The following is a 12,284-nucleotide window of genomic DNA, read 5'->3' as shown; positions in this document are numbered from 1 at the left end:
ACTTAAGTACATTTTTTGAGTACTTTCTTCACCACTGCGAGGGACGCTGATGAGACGGAGAGAAACAACAATTCGTGTGTTCTCCATTTCTATTTCGAATTGAACGCTTCTTCTACGCCCAAAGTCCCCTGGGTCTTCGACTGTTTTAATACACTCTGAACATTTCAGTGTGAGAACATTTACCATATTTGCTTTCATAGCAGGCACCAGCAACCCTCCCGACCCCACTGAGGGACAAGGGTGTAAAGAAAATGGATGGATGGATGGATGGATGCTTTCATAGCTTGGGACATGCAAGACCTTTATTTTATTTGCACAAAAAAAAAAAAAAAAAGATTTCATAAGAAGATCTCATGGTAAGACGATGTGAAATAGTCCCATTTTAATTGCGCATTCATTTATGATTTCTACTGACAAAACTGAAGCCGTAAATGAGTAGCTACACAAATACGTAAAGATCCTATGCAGTGTTGCAATCTACACGACTTGATTAAATATGGATTGCAACTGCAGGACTTCACAAAAATAAAAAGAACACAAAAGAAAAAAAAACCTGCCAGTTTTGCACGTGATTGATGATGTCAGAAAAGAGGCAAACAAATCCTGCTGATCAGCTGACGGTCACTGTTGTCTGGTTCATGAGGTCTTTGGTTCCTTAGATGTTTTTTGTGATGTCCTGGTTCCCTCGTTAATGCTACAAGAAATCACTTCTGCAGGTCTTCACCAGGCTGTGGAAATTCTTCAGCTTTCCCAAAGATGTGCTTAATCACTGTCATGTGGAAGGAAGTGATTATTTTTTTATATGAATAGATTTGCACGTTTAAAGTTAGTTGGATTGCACGTTAGTTGGATTGCATTTATAAAAAACACGTTAGCTTTGAGCTGTGATGTGAAAGGACATGAAAGATAAAGAACTTTGTCTAAATACTCAATAAATCACAGTGAAATGTCATTTTTCATCTTCATTTTGTAATTTTAGAACGTTATACCTAATAAAGTCTTGAAACTCACTCAGTTTTTTTGTAGACTTTTAAAACCGAGTACGAAACCAGTCAAGTAAGACCAAACCATGCTAAATTTAACAAAGTATACATTTGCGTCTTTTGGAAAATAAACTAAAGTAAATAAAAACTATATTTTTTGTGTGCATACATTTGTATTAGTAATCTTGAGCTCGACAGCCAGGGGAGTTTTAATTATCCAAGACAAAGAGCGATTTAATTTATTTATTTTTTTTGTTTCCCCACTGCATCTATCTTTTACCCTTTCACTCCTTTGCTTTTTCTTCCACCCTCCTTTCTTCCATGAAACAATAAAATCGTCTGGACTCTTAAGTTATGGAGGTCTTTTGAAGTAGCTGGAGGAGCCAGTAAATTTAGTGGGCACCTTTGGGAGTCAGTTCAGTGGCGCGGTGGCTGTACCTATATTTCATGCGTGCATGCGCGCGTGTCTCTCGCGGCTTTATGTGTGTTTGCATGAAGCGCTGTGCCTCTGCGACACAAGCGTACTCAGATTGGGTGTGTGCTCCCGAACGTGCGTGTGGAAATGTTCACGTTGCTCTCCGTTTCATAGTCACGCTGATTTGTGGTCGTCTACATCGAGTTTCCCAGGACTCTATAAATCTGGCTGGACAAACCGCATTAGAGATAGACATGCATGTGAGTGGCTGAATAAAATAGCATGAGGTCTGCGTAGTGTACGGTCACATACTGGTCATCTTTGGCCATCTGTGGCCGACCACTGCCTGTTGTTTTAGCAGTATATCATTATGTAGGTGAAGGAACAGCCAGTAAATTGGGTTTTTTTGCTAACTTTTGGAAAGTTTTCCTTCGCCGATCCATGTGAATCATTGAATCTCGCTGCATAAATGTTGGTAACACATTTAAATAGAAACTTCTTTTTTTAAATGTACTCACAAACTACATTTATAACACTTTAAAAGCACCAGCAGAGGCCGAACGCCTAAAAGATTGGGTGTCGTTTTGGCTGATGTATAGACCAAATCCACATGCAAAATTCATAAGGCAAACATAGTAATTTGTCAAAGACTGAGTGTGGGAAAAATGTTTATTATTCATATTCAAGGAAGATTTGCTCTTTTTCCATTTGTTCGTTTTCTATTGCTAAGTCAGAAATATGAGCTGAATGCTGCAGAGAACCTGGTTTGTTACACTTCTTCATTTATGGCTCTCACATCAAGATGCTACTGATTGTTAAATAAAAGGGGCACTTTTTTCTCTTTTGCTAAGCTGCTGGTGTTGATGTGTACAGCAGTACAAGAGGAAATGTTGCAAATGAGAGACGGCGGACATGTTTTGACCAAACACAGTCAAAAACCTGCTAGCAGCAACATCTGGCTTACAAAACGAAGAATCATGCAAAGCAGAAGAACGATGAGCTAAAAAAGGTGAGAAATTCATAAAGTCAATCTTCAATAAATCCACATAATTCTGCTGTGTAGCAGTCGGTTAAGGTATTGGTCAATCCTAGCTTGTTTTCTCAGTTTTTTTTAATGACTTGTTGATAATTTGACTTGTATCTTACATCATTGCAGTTCCTGGCAATGGTTTGCGGGCAAAACTTAAGGAAAGGTTTCTGATTTAAATGACTTTGAATTATTCACAAGTATTTCAGCTGTGACTGTCTGAACACAGAGCTCAGAACTGGGAACAGTGACTGGAAACCGCAGGAGTCTCATTTCATCACCAGCATCACCGTAAAGCCCGAAAAGTGCCTGGCTTTTTACGGAAACACTGGACCTGTTAGATCACTAAAAGAATGCAGATAGTCTACAATGCATTTCTGCATGCTTTCAAAATGAAATGCATTGGGACTTTTTACAAACAATTGCTGCTCAAAGAGCAGATATGTAGCTCTCATGGGACACAGATGACTTGCATTCATGCACCAACAACAGTTGACGATACCATTCTAATTGTTAAAAATGCCCTGAGTGGTATCCTAAATCCAATGGCATACTGGGAAATGGGAAGCTTTTATTTTTACATAACTTTCATAAGAACAAGGATTTTGCAACTGCTTGGCCCATCAATTAGTGTCTTAAAAATCTTTTACCACAATGTGAGTATTCTGCGAATGGGTCCCATCAATCCCTATCAAGTTTTCTATTGTGCAGAATTCACTTTTTGCACATTTTTGTACCTTCATTTGGGTCTCTAGTGCATAAAGACACACACTGACATTAAAGTTAAAGTTTCTGTGGTGTCTGGAAAACGAGCCATTTCAAAAACTTTCTGATTTTTAAGTCGCAATGCGATTCCCTTTACATAGGAGCTGCAGCACATTTGGTCAGCTGCTTTTACCACTGTATGTGCTGTACAATGGCTACTGGAAAAGACAAGTGCTTTGTTGTTGGCTTGCTGCATTTTTGATGGTTGTGGAGCAGGGGGTCAAAGGTGTAGCAAGGTACAATAGTGCATCTCTGCAAACATTTTCACATTTATAAATTGAGAGTTGTGGTGGTGGGGGCTGGGGTGACCAGCAGCATCTTATTTGGATATAAAATGACAAGAGGTTCTAAAGCAGCTCATTCTGAAAGAAGCTAAAAACAGACAGAACTAAGAAGAATTGTATTATCATAAATCCCTTTCTCTTTCAGTTGTTAAAGTGAATGAAAACATTTTAGAGAGCAACAATAAGGGAGGAAATGTAAAACCACAAAGACAGATGTGACTTGAACATAACTTCCAAAAAGAGAAAACGCATCTCTTTGCCATAAACACGTTCGCAGTTGTTTTTTTTTGTGTGTGTTTTTTTTCTTTTCCCAGTTTTTGCCTGTCATTTTCTCCCCTAACCTCTGCCTCCCCGTCTTTTTCTTTTCTGCTCTCTCAGTTTTCCTAGACACCTGTGCAGCTCTAGAGTTTCAGCCGAGTCCCTGAAAAATAAATGCGGCGCTCCAATCTCTTAATCCACTCGGCTCCACACGGCCACGTCACATGACACCGCCGTGGTCGTCCTGACGCCCAGACGGCACTGGAGGAGGGGAGAAGGAGGGGATGATTGTTCGGTGTGCGCGTGCGTTTCAGAGTCGAGTCCATCACGCCGAGAAGAAGCAGAAAACAGAAACATGTACCGCCGACATGTTCTTGGGTTCCAATGCTGCACATGCTCCTTGTTATAATGTTCAGTGCATGTTTTATGAACGTGTTTGGGTTGGGTGAGCGGATACTCTATTTTTAATCTAGTGACTGGAGAGCAAGAAGCATCATTTCTCATTCAAATCTTTGTTCTCTGTGAATGCTGTGTGTGTCTGCGTGTACATTTTGGGATGACACCCTATCCACAGCAATCAGTCTGACCTCCACTATGGAGCGAACCGTTCTCAATGATTAATGGATCTGCCTCCATGCTTGGTCGCTAAGGCAACAAGAAACCCGATAGCCCTCAGGAATTCGCTAGCTCGCCCTCAAAGTTCGGCTGTGTGTGCCAGTGTGTGAGTGTTGCTGGAGTTGTGGGTGGGAGATGTGGAAGGATGGAGTTGGCTGTGGTTAAGGTGACTGAAGATGTCCAATCCAGTTAATGGGGGATTCCTGTTCATACTTTATTCTCTTAAATTATGCCATGCACCCTTAAAGGAACCTGGCAAGTCGGTCTGAGGATTTGTTTCCAATGTAAAAATCACACCAGAGTTACGGGCTGCTTCTCACCGAGCCATTCACATCTGTGTCTTTCTTTGAGCGTGATTGTTACTGCTTCTGTCCCTCTTTGTGGTTGTAGATGCTGGGGTGACAACCTTATCTCCGTCTGAAGCAGGTGATGAGTAAAATCCATGTTAACAAGATGGCAGCTCTTCAGTGGAAGTGCTTGTGGACGGGTCAGCTTAACACCACGTCATTATTTTCGATGAGCCACTTAACAGTTTATTGATCTGGAGACCAGCAGGGCTCATTAGGCAAAACACTTGGGCATTTCAAAGCGTGTACGCCGTGCCGCGTACAACTGCGCGTGTCGGTGCAAAAACGAATGCGACATTTGCTAGCTGGCTGACAGCGACGACAAAAGATATTTTTCTAAGCGATCGTTGTCTCACTGTGAGTGGAAATGGATGAATCGTTGGTGGACTGGGACGCTCCTGTTGCGTCAGAAAACGGAGAAAATAAACAACCAAATAAACTACATCCGAACTATGAATGAGTTTTTGTTCTCACTATCGACACATTTCACATTTGACGACACAAACCCATGCGTGTGCAGGTAAACAACGTACCGTATTCAGTCAGTATTACATGGTCTACTGGGATTAAGCTGCGTTGCCCTTAACTCTCCCACCAGTGGTGCTGCAGGAGAGCCCCAATACGTCTCCTCCAACATGAAATACATATGTATAATTATATGAAGATGTGAAGTTAAAAAAAAAAAAAACATCTAAAAACAGCCAACAACTTCATGCTGTATGATCAGATTTATTTATATAACAATGAGAATAATCAAAAACATTCCTCTGTTTGATTTTCTGATGTAGTTACTGACAAATATTTCTCTAACTGTGTTGACAATGAACGCAAGCATACAAGTAAGAGAACAAGTATTGTGTAAGTATATTTGTATAATATTATCAGAGATAATCTGTGTGTGCGCTGAGTGACAGACACAGCGGGGGTATCAATGACTGTGTAGACCCTGCTTGACCCGATATGATGCAACCCTCCTGGTCTTTCAGCGCACGCACACGCACACACACACACACACACACACACACTCATGCATGAGATGGAGATATTATTCTTTTTGCTAGAAGCTCAGAAACTGGAAGTGTTGAGGAAACTCATGAGAACTGTTGCAAATGACAAATTTTGAGATAAAAATAATTTTTTTCCCCACTAAATAACAGATGAAAAATTTATTTTTCTAAGATTTTGCTTAAGATATGATCTTTTAGAAACATCTTCCAGCTGAACACTGTTTAGATTTAATATGTGAAGTTTGCAAAAAGTCAGAAACTGCACTGCATCCTGTTTTTTTGGGGGTTATTTAAGGTAAATAAATGTCCAGTTTTTATTTTGCACCCATTTTGAACTGGGATGAAAATGGGTGCAAGCTGGAAATGTGCAGTGATGCAGCTGGGCTTGTCAGGGGTGACACTGCTCCCCAAAGAGCCTCAACTTATCTTTACTTGTTTAATTTTGGACACCTTTCAATAAATTAATTACTTTAATGCGCTATGGAAACCCTATATTTATGCAAAGCCATAAAGACGTAACTCAGCACTGTCCATAACCAGACAGGAAGCTGACTGCTGGTGAATTATGTGAAGCTTGGGCTTCACATAAATATTAAACTTGTGACAGACTTTGACTTTTTTATATCTTGGTAAGTCAAATGTTTCATGTCATTTAATGTGTGTGTGTGTTTCTACTGCGATTGACAACACGGCTAAATAGTGCTTTGTGTAAAGATGAGGATATTAATATGTAGGTGTCATCAGTTTAAAGGTGTAAGACGAGCTTTGATTCTCGGGGGACAGTGAACAGTGTCACTTTGGCTCGACTGATTTTGACGCTGCACTTCTCAAAACAGACCAAATCACCTGCCATCGTGTGCTTACATCAGCTGCACAATTAAGGCGCTGTCCCTAGAGGCTGAATCGTTCGAGGCATTCGCTCTTTTCCTGGAGAGAATATGGAAAAGAGAGCGAGCGTGGCACGCCAGACGTCACTTCCTCCCTTTGGTTCGCTTTGTTATCTTGGTTCACAGAGTTTGCATGCTTGGTGCGGATGAGTGCTCTCGCCACTTCAGCTGAAGCGGACAATCAGAGGAACACAGGCTCTGGTCTGTTTGAAGCAGACAAATTACAAAAAAAAAAAGTCAGAACGGCTGATTCTGACATAATTTCATCGAAATATTACTGAAATGTTTCACTGCGATAAGTTGGCAATACACCTTCAATGCAACAATCATATTTGATTGAAAAATATTAAACAACATCCGTAAAATAATACACACTTGTTTTAACGCAGAGCAGAAGGGAACAGCGGCTGATTGCTAACTGCGCATGCTCACAAACTTGAGCGGCATGTTTTAATGTATTTTTATTGATATGCATCTACATATTTGCCATTAATGCGAATGACATACAGGACGTCTGACATGTTATTGTTTTTCTTTGTAATAATCCATGTCCATTATCAGCTCATAAATATCTTTTTTGTTATTTTTTTGTGCAAATAAAATCCCACCAAATCCAAAGTGATTCAAAGGACACAAAGAGAAAAAAATATTAACAAATAATTGCAAAAAAAAGTAAATTTAAAAAGGCCCAATGTTTTATAAATTACCAAGAAAAACAGTTTGAAGAAATAAGCACTGAAAATGCTTGGAGGCTTCTAAAATCTGACTTTTTTTTCTTCTCTTCAACAAAAAGGCTTCTGATCAATAACATGCTTAATTGAGCATTAACAGAGCCGGTCCAATAAATAAGCAAACTAAGCCAATGCATGGAGCAACAGGGGGCTTGATTTCTGACACACCGTGTCACTCAGAACTTTTCCTCCTTCTTCTTGTTGGGCAAATCAAGGAGGTAACGTTTAAATTCACTCAATATTTATAAAAAAAAAAAAAGTTGTAAATATTTTCAACTAATTTAGAAAGATAAAACCACATTTAAACTCGTGATGAATTGACAAATATGCAAATTGGAGTTACACGATTGGAATAATTTAATGTTATTTAGTCAGTTCAGCTTCTGTCTGAATTGATGTTGCATTTCATGGACCCTAAATAAAACTGACATTTTTTCACATGCCTGTCAGCGCAGTTAAACTTCTCTCCGATCCCACTGATCCTGTACTGAAATGCTGAAGCCCAGACGTGACTGTGAGAGCAAAAGTTAGAGAAATAAAAGTCACGACTGCTTTCAATTCAGTAAATAATGCAAGCCGACCAACATGGTTAGTAAATATCAAGATGAGGAGTTCACTGTAAGCATACCGTAAATATGAAGGCTCGTCTAAGCTCCAGCTTTACCATATGCGTGCCTCAGCCATCAAGGGCTACATTAATTTCAGCTAATATTCCTGTGCTAATGCACACGTTGGTCTGCTCGGCGACGGAGGAATAAATGAAAGGCGGTGAGCGGAGCAGTGCAGCCCAGACCTCCAACCCTAATCAGATTACATGATTAATGAGGGGGGGAAATGGGTTCATGTTGTATTAAGAAAATGTGTGTTTGAACCCAAAGCGGCGCGTATCAGCAGTCTAATGCATCAGCCATCGACTGGACACCTGAGATCCAGGGTCTGCTCTGCTGTTAGCTCCGTCCCAGCGGAGAGGCGCTCGCATCGATTCTCCTTAAACTCGCTCTCGCTTGCTCACTTTCTTCCTGCTTCTCCATTTTTTTTCTCCTGGTCCATCTTCTATCCTTTGTTTCCTTCTAGATGTTTCCTGCATTTCTTTCACACCTCCTGGGTGTAACACCCACTGACTCCCCTCATTTTTCTGCCCCTGTATCTGTCCTTCTCTTTTCCTCTTACCGGCTTTCTTCACTTCCCTAACAGGTTTTTGTTTTTGTCCACATGGCACAATAGTAACAGTATTTTCTATCTGTTATTTAGCTTCTGGATGATTTAGGTCCATTTCTGGCACCTTGGTGACGGCCAGCAGTCAGCATTTTCAGCTGAAATGTCGTAACTCGACTTAATCTCCGAGACTCGCCGTGATACATTAGCTTATCCTGCCCCATCCAATAAAAGCGACTAAGTTCAGGAGCCATACTGTAAAAGTAACACAACCAGGTTTCCATAGCAAGACAGGAGTTATTCGTTATTCTTATCCTCACTTTTTTTTCCCCCACTGAATATTTTTTCCAAGAATAAATGATTTGAAAGAACGAAGCTTATTCTTTGCGCATCGGAGAAGGTTCAGTCAAAACCTCAGAGAAGTCTTCATTTTAGCCGTGGTGCTGGGAGTCCATTAGACCGTCTTCCCTGGTTCTATGGAGCTGGTTGCATCTCGACACTCTCCGGGCAGCCGAGTTGTTATCTGTGCGGCAAATGCAACAAACGCACGCAGAGCAGGGGGTGTCAAATTCATTTTCATTTTCATATCAAGATCATTATGTTCTCGAAGGGCCCGTTGTGGCCGAATGTATTGATAAAACCCATTAACAAACTTCAAACATGAATAAAGAGCCGTCTCTGCATACGATGAGCACTTCTTAAAACGAATTAACATTGAACATCTTTTCACATTGATTTAATTTGGTAGATGTAATCCGCTTTGACGTGATTGATGAAATAATATTTAAGCACCCAATTGTCATCTCGAAGGCTCCGTTTAGGAGGACATCTAGAGTCCAGAGGGCCACATAAAGAGCGGTGGTGGATTGACACGAAGAGTAAATAAGGAGCTGTTAGTCTTAAACACGGAACGACAACAATCGTTTCACCAACAACAACAACCACTGATCCACTAAGTCGTAGCAAAAGAGGAATTAATTTTAGCATCAAATATTACCAGGCCAGGTTTGGTTAAGCAAATGGTAAAAAGAGGTGAAAGTTAACAGTGATGCTGAATTATTTATATTGCCAGAATTTATTTTTTTTTTCACGTCTCACTGAAACCACAATTCGAAGTATCTTTTTATTAGGCTTTTATACGATAGACCAACGTCACCCTGTGCAGACCACGCCAGTATTCAAACATGGTGGTAGTGGTATTATGCTGAGGAGGTGTTTTTACTCCAAACAGTAAATGAGCGACCCTGGAGGAAAAAAATAAAATCCTGTTTAGAAGCCGCGAAATACTCGACGCATAAGACTTAATTTTTATTTGTTAAAAATGTAAAATCTTGACTCTGGACTTTGCGTTGGTTTGTCGTCGACAGAAAACATATCTGAGATTTAAGGGGGTGTGAATACTTTAGAAAAAGGCACAGTGGTGTCCCTCCGTGCATCCAGTAACAGAAGCTCATCTGAAAGCAGGACGCGCAGAAACAGCCAAACGTACAGACTGGACTCTTTGTGGCGTAATTTGCTCCAGACTGGATCCCTAGGTCATGCGAACACGCCAGATTTATGAATAATCAGAGAGCGCTCAGTGTTTGCTCTCCTCAACTCAACCATCATCTCCAATGAGAAAGTTTACTCTGAGAAGTTTAGTTACTGATTCTAAGAAAGGAGACGTACGAGACGCCCATTAAATCCAAATAACCCCGGGCTTAGAGAATCAAAGCAATAAAGCACGTTGGATAAATAAATAAATGAATGAAATGAAAATTATAGAGTCAAATCAGAGCAGTGTGAGGGAGACCACAGAAAAAAACCCCGAGATATGGAAACTAACCTGCAATATGTAGACAAACAATTACCGCAGCATTTCATCAGTAGAGATGATTCACCGCTGCAGCATGCTGAGGTACGCACGTGTACGCACACGCGCAAAAGTGCACGTAAACCCAAACAACAAACACAAGCAGGCAAGGACTCGCTGGGAATCCTGAGGAAAATATCAGTGCTTTGGAAGTATTACCGGTTATATTTTCATATTTCTACCCCCGTCCCCACACGCTCCCCGCCGCCCCCCCTGCTGCTATAATTTTCTCCGCTGTCAAACAAATCAAAACGCCAAGACCAAACGGAGGCTCAGATTTTCCACTGTCAGGTTCACAAACGCGGCGCTCTTACAAAAAGTGCTCTGTGCGAGAAGACGGGACCTGTGTGTGTTTAAAGTAGTTTCAGCGAATGTTTGTCCAGATGACCTTCCAAGTCTGGGAAAACACCTCGACTCTGTTTTTCTTCCCCCCCCTCCATTATCTAATATTAGTGTTTTAAAAGTTACTTCTTTTCCAAAACAAGTCAAAGCACAATGGACGGTTCATTGAGCTAACTTTAATGCTAAGCTTAAATTAAACACAAATATACTCACAGGAGGTTTTTGTGTTGTTGAAGTAAACAGAGGGACATTTCAGTCTTTTACATCAACTCTGGTCCTCAGGTAGCTCTGCTCTGCGTGGTTTAGATGAGCCTCTGCTCCAGCACACCTGATTCAAGCCATCCAGTGCTTCAGAAGCCATTTCAGTCAGGTGTGTGGAAGCAAACAGATGCTGGAACCACTGTGCCGCCGCCGCTGCTGCTTTGCTGCCACGTCACATCACAGATCCTCAACTAGATTCTCAACGTTTGACAAACGTGACGAACTCGTGGGCCATTCTAAGTTGTCCGCTTCAATCAAACTCTAGTTTGTTTGTCTACAAAGTCTGGTTCGTTTGGGGACGTGTGAATGCGCAACTATAGCGCAGTGCATTCTGGGACAATAGAACCACAACAAATGTGCTGGTCTTCTTCATTTGTTTTCGTTTCTTTTCCTTCAGTAGTTTCTGGTGTAGCGCCACCACAGGCGAGGAGGTGAACAGGTTTTTCAACTAGCTTGAATTGTTAAGCGCAGGCACAGCGGGAAAGTAAACGGCACCAGCTGAAAATGCAGCAAATGTTGCAGTTTTGATCCCCGATCGATTCGGGGAACTGAATCGGACCACCGGGTGTGAAAACACCCAAACGTTATGCTTTAAGCGTCGTCTTGTTGGAAGTCGACCACCATCCCAGTCTGAAGTTCTTTTATTGCCACCTGTAACAGGTTTTCTTCCATGATTAATTTTTATTTAGCTGCATACATCTTTCAATTCAGCTTACAAAGTCTAAGCCAAGGAAAAGCGTCACCTTGGGTATGGTGTGTTCAGGCATTTGGCCAAGTAATTGTAGTTTTGTTTATTGTGTCATACTTGCGGGGTGGTTGTGGCTCTGTGGGTTGAGACGTTATCTTGCAATCGTAAGGTTGTAGGTTTAAAGCCCCTGGGCACAAGTTGCCTCCTGATCTGGATAATTGTTGTGTAAATGTGGCTCAGTATGCTGTCATGCACTTTGAGTGGTCTGCATGGCTGGAAGTATGCTATATTAGTATAATCCATTTTCAGGCGATGATTTTATTTAGGGATATCAGAAGAAAGGGGAAAGAAAACTTTTGTTCACCCCACTCTCCAGATTCATGTGTGTAAAAACTTATTTTCTTCCTTTTCACAATCACACGCTACGTTTCGGCATTGTGACGACAAAGAAAAAAATAAAAAAGCAAAGGTCCACTTCATTCCTCCAAAAGGATGGCAAGGCTCTCTGCTGCCGTCTGATTACGTTTCCCCTCGAAGTGCCATCCGTCATCAGGGGGTCAGAGGTCAGGAGATTCATCAAAACAGTTTGTGCAACGGGAGGTACACAAGGGAACCTCTCAGGATTAGAGGCAGCTCGCTGTGTTTATGGCCGCCTGCATTAAGGCCC

General features: G+C 41.2%; 1 long non-coding RNA gene across 2 annotated transcripts; it reads right to left on the bottom strand.

Annotated features, from left to right (window-relative positions):
* Window positions 1–6,711: 6,711 nt before the first annotated feature.
* LOC103137437 (uncharacterized) lies at window positions 6,712–11,215 on the bottom strand. Of its 2 annotated transcripts, none has more exons than XR_001661966.1 (3): window positions 10,882–11,215; window positions 8,888–8,997; window positions 6,712–6,791 (listed from the first exon to the last, which is right to left on the bottom strand). It is a non-coding gene; the product is annotated as an uncharacterized LOC103137437 (long non-coding RNA). The 2 variants fall into 2 exon arrangements; XR_001661965.1 differs by lacking the exon at window positions 6,712–6,791 and adding an exon at window positions 7,341–7,831 and having other exon boundaries at window positions 7,948–8,997.
* Window positions 11,216–12,284: the final 1,069 nt, after the last annotated feature.

The sequence above is a fragment of the Poecilia formosa genome, unplaced genomic scaffold (genome assembly GCF_000485575.1).
Source record: "Poecilia formosa unplaced genomic scaffold, Poecilia_formosa-5.1.2 Scaffold40, whole genome shotgun sequence".
Classification (NCBI taxonomy): Eukaryota; Metazoa; Chordata; class Actinopteri; order Cyprinodontiformes; family Poeciliidae; genus Poecilia; species Poecilia formosa.
The sequence above is the reverse complement of the archived record's forward strand: the minus strand, read 5'-3'. Positions and strand labels throughout refer to the sequence as shown.